Below are 5,513 nucleotides of genomic sequence, written 5' to 3'. Positions count from 1 at the left end.
TCTTCCAGAATTCAGATTGAAAGAAATCCCAAGTAACCCGTTCACTCGGAACCACAGATATTAAATTTTTCCACTAATGATACGCCATATCTCTTAGAAGTGAAACGACACATTTAACACATTCTTCAGGACTCAGAGACATTTCAACAAACACTCTTATAGTATTCTCTAACTAGAATTCGGCTCTTTCAGCATCATCATTCCTTGTAGCTCAGAACTCTTCAGCCCCATACTTTCTAATCTTATCAACTAGTGGTCTACTCAACTGTACCGGATTCACTCGTGGCATATCAGAAGTTTGAGGAGAATTAACCGAGGGTGGAGGTTGTTGTACAGTCGGATTGGTCCTAATGTATTGGGTGAACCATTCATTCATCATTTGATAGAAGGCTTGCTTAGCCTCGCTATCACGGTTACTCGTAGCTGGTCTAGAATCAACTTGCACTGACTCTTGTGCAGGAGTAGGAGCATTGCTTTCAAAATCGTCAGCTACAGCTCTATTAGGATCCATTTTCTATATAAAAGCACATTTCAATGTTAGGAGTCATCACACTATCACAGATTCAGATATATGGCATGTATAGCTAGACTCACATACGTTATGGTAATCCTAGAACCGACTAAACCATAGCTTTCATACCAATTAAAATGTAACACCCCTAACCCGTAATCGACATTGGATTAGGGTTACGAGGAATTACTATACAGACAAAACATTTTGGACCAATTCAGAATCACATATATTATTTAACATCATTTCATAAACAATTATTTCTAAATACAGTCTACGAGACCTAAAACATATATTTAAGGAAAGGTCGGAACTAAACTGAACCTATTCAGAATTTTCAAAACTTAATCAATTCTTTCAAACTATTAAAGTCACACACCCGTGTGACATGGCCATGTGTCATACACGGGTACTAGACACGCCCATGTTAACCAACCGTGCCAAAAATAGGTCCTATATTGACTTTTTCACATGACCAATAGGCACGCCCGTGTACTATAGCCGTGTGATACTTTTCTAGCTACTGACTTTAGCCCATGGCCATATGACATGTCCGTGTGTCAAGACCGTGTGGTTCTTAGGAGAATACTACCTTTCTTACATGGCCACAAGGCACACCCGTGTCCCCTGACCGTGTGGCACCAAGCAGGCTTGGTTTAAGCCAAAATTGCCACCCTTTTATGGGTCCAATCCTACAAGCAATAATATACAACATTCATACCAAAATTTCCAACCAATTCTATGCTTAATAATGACCAAAACACATTAGAACTTAGCACATTACAAACATACACCAAAACTATACACAACTCATCATTGTTAGCCAACTCTTATGGCATAATATATACACATCAAAACTTATAAACATAGACCTTCTAGCCTATACATGCCATACTTTAAAATATGAACACTTTCAAAAGTACCAAAATGAGATCGATAGTGTGGTGATGATCCTCGACTATCCCCGAGCCTTCAGTAGCTACGATAACTGTAAAATGGACAGTAAACACACACAGAGTAAGCTACAAAGAGCTTAGTAAGCCAAATACAATTGGTTCAACTACTAAAGCATATAAGTACAATTCAACCATAAAGGTTCATAACCGTTTCATAAAATATTTCATAAACTTAACCATGCTCCTTCGTTTGCATATATGTCATGCTTCATTTCCATACATATTTCACAGAAACAGAGTTTTTCATATTCAGAAATTTAGTATGATACAAACGTGGCTGCATAGATTATACATTTCATATACTCAATCTCATATTTCGTACGCTATCATCAGACGGGTCAGAAATGATACAGATGCTCATAAACAAGTACAATGTCGACATCTCGGATGTGGTCTTATATGTAATTCAATATCGATGCTTCTGTCCCAGACAGGGTCTTACACGAAATCAGATACGATGCCAATGTCCCAGACATGGTTATACGTAAATCTCAATCGAGGCCTGTGTCCCAAACACGGTCTTACACGATATTTTAGATCGAAGTTAACGTTCCTTTGGAAGCATATAGATACTTTTCAGATACTAACATATTATCAGAATCTACTCAGAGTTCATTCATCAGGCTCTCAAGGTCGTCCAATACAGATTATAGTTTATATGCTCAGAATTTAGTCAAGTTAACACATAATTGTAATTTGACTTACCTCGAACGGATTTCGGATAAAGCTAGTCGTCTATTCAACTATTTTGGATTTCCCCCGATCTAAGTCCGATTTTCTTTGTTCTTGATCTAATACAATACAAATTCAACCATTCAATCATTCATTTCATTCAATTTAATCCATATACACATATTTAGGGCAATTTGCATTTTAGTCCTTATATTTTCACACTTTGACAATTTAGTCCATTTTTCACAAAATAACCAATATGAAAAATTCACCAAGACTATAGCTTGGCCGAATATACATGGCTTCCATACAAGCCCAAATAACATATTTAATTTATAATTTAGTCCTTCAAAACTCCTTTTTCACAAATTAGTCCAAATGACTCTATTACATCAAAACTCAAAGACAAAACTTATAATCCATCTACCAAACCTTCATAATTCATCCAAAAACATCACAAAACTCATGATATCAACAATGAAATTTGATGAAATCTTTAACAGAAACAGAAATTCAGACATGGGTTTTGAAGAACACGAAGCAACGATCACAGAAATGTAAAAATTATCAAAAACAGACCAACGTACATACCTTAATCAACCAAAGCAATGGTCGAACCCTAGGATGGTCTTTTTCTTTCTATTTCTTTGTATTTTCGGCAATACATGCATGAAATGGCTTCATTTTCATGTTTATTTTCATTTAATAACTTTAATAATCATTTTTCCATTTTGCCCTCAGCATATTTCATCAAATTTTCAACCACTAATGTCCATCATTGCCTACCATTAATATAAATGGTAAATTTGACATGCAAGGACCCATATTTTAAAAGCCAAGCCAAATAGGTGCTTTAACATCTAGCACTCAACTTTTACACTTTACGTGATTTAATCCCTTTTCATAATTAAGCACAGAAATAGGCAAATTAAATTTTAGAAATTTCACAGATGTAAATTTACATATCACAGACACAGAAAATAATATTAAAATATTTTTCAGACTTAGATTTGTGGTCCCAAAACCACTATTTCAACTAGGGTCAAAATTGGACTGTTACATTATTGATGATTTGAGAAAGTGAAGTTTGGTATGAAATTGAATGGCAGTAGAGTTTGTGTGTCTTGCATATGTTGGTATTGAAATGACATGATTTATGCTTGGTTGAGGTTGGATGAATGCCTATTTATATCTTGTTTAGTACCATTTGGTTTGGTGTAGGTATATACAAATTTGTGTGGCAAGTTGGCTTGGTAAATAGCCCATTTTTGTCCACACGGGCAAAGACACGGGCATGTGTCTCAACCGTGTATGACACACGGTTTGGTTACACAGCCGTATGTCCCTTGGTGTTGAATTAAAAATCAAGTCAGTATGCCCCATACAGTCTAGCACACGGGCATGTGACTTGGCCATGTGGCATAAGTCAATATACCCTACAGGTTTGGCACGGCCTAGCACATGGCCTGGTACACGGGTATGTGTGGCCATTTCAAAGGGCACACAGGCTGGTTACACGGGCATGTGTTTGGTCGTGTGACCCAAGTTAGAGAGTTACACGTGGCAGGATACAAGCTGGGACACGGCCATGTGATCCCATTTTGAATGTCCACACGGCCTGTGACACAAGCATGTCTTTGGCCGTGTGAGAAACATGGTTAGGCCACACAAGCTTGTGTCCCCTGTAATTTGTAAAATTTTCTAAGTTTTCTAAAAATTTCATAAGTTATCGGTTTAGTCCCAGAGCACCCCGAATGCATGTTTTAGGCATCGTAGGCTCGTATTAGGGACATTACAAGTGTATGTGAATGTTTTATATTTGAAATGGAAAATATATGAGTAATGTTTGTTTAATTGGGTTATAAGTCTAGTAATGCTCTGTAACCCTATTCTAGTAATGAATACAGGTGAGGGGTGTTACAAGCTTTGCATTTGCCTAAGCATCAAGCAACAACACTGGTTAGCGTACTTGCACATTGATAAACTTATTTTCTCGACTTGTCACACTTGAGTTTATACTCATCACAACATACATAATTTCATTGTATCAACATATCAAAGATAATCTCATATTTACATGTCATGATACATATCATTCTCTTGTGGTTTCTTCATAAACATATATCATTTATTTCATTATATCAATATTTCATGTACAATCATTTTCATGAATTTCGTGTATATATCAGTAATAGTTCATTTCAAACTCATGTTATCTCATATCAGAACTTTACCCGTTGAATCATTTAATTATTGATGGCTACACTTATTTCAGATTAATACCAATAATAACCATAAGTCTTTCAATATTAATTTCATATGTCACTTACTAAGTCTTTTTGAATCGTAGAACGGCTTACGGATATGAGTACATCGTTTTCTTTGTGTCATAGTCCAACTATGGTCTTACACATGCATTTCCATGGCCCTGCCATGGTCTTACATTCGTAGTGCCATAACCCAGTTATGGTCTTATCATCAGAATGCCATAGCCCAACTATGGTCTTACATATAATTACTGCCATAGTCCAACCATGGTCTTACGTTCAAAGTGCCATAACCCAATTATCGTCTTTTCATTAATATGCCATAGCCCAGATATGGTCTTACATATAAACACTTCCATAGTCCAACCATGGTCTTATCCGTCAATTCCTTCTTTTTCATAAAACGATTGTACTCAATCTTGTGTTGTACTTGTTTTGAACATTTAATTCAATTTCATAATTCAATAATAATTTTATTTTCAGCAATAGATATGAATAAATATATAATACCAGTCATCAATTTAATAAATAAACATTAAAGTTTAACTATACGAACTTACCTGACTAAATTGCAGAAATACCAAGATTCAAGGGCACTTTGGTAATTTTTTTATTTTCCTCGATTCTCCACCCGATCTTGATCTAAATTAATAATTTGATTCAATATATTAATTTATACAATAAAACAATTCATTTTATTCAATTTGGTCATTTTTTACTTTTTTGCAAAATTGCCCCTAAAGTTTTACTTTTATTCAATTTAGTCTATGAGCCCAAAACATGCAAATTAACCATTTTTAATTCAAACCCATGCTAGATAAATATTCATGGCATTCAATAGAGCCCATTTTTTCAATTATTTCACAACAAACCCTTGTATTTTTTATTATTTAACAAATTAATCCTTAATAAAAAAATTCATCAAAATAACTTAACAAAGTACTTTTAAATAACAACTAATATCTCAGATTCATCATTTAGCAGAAAAAAATCATACAGATTCATCAATGAAAACATCCAAAATCATTAACAAAATAAAAAACTAAGGTAATATTAAGTTGGACTTAATTGTAAAAGTCTCAAAAAATAAAAATTACAAGAAAAGGG

Source organism: Gossypium arboreum, chromosome 7, assembly GCF_025698485.1.
Source record: "Gossypium arboreum isolate Shixiya-1 chromosome 7, ASM2569848v2, whole genome shotgun sequence".
NCBI classification, from domain to species: domain Eukaryota; kingdom Viridiplantae; phylum Streptophyta; class Magnoliopsida; order Malvales; family Malvaceae; genus Gossypium; species Gossypium arboreum.
This window is presented reverse-complemented; position numbering follows the sequence as displayed.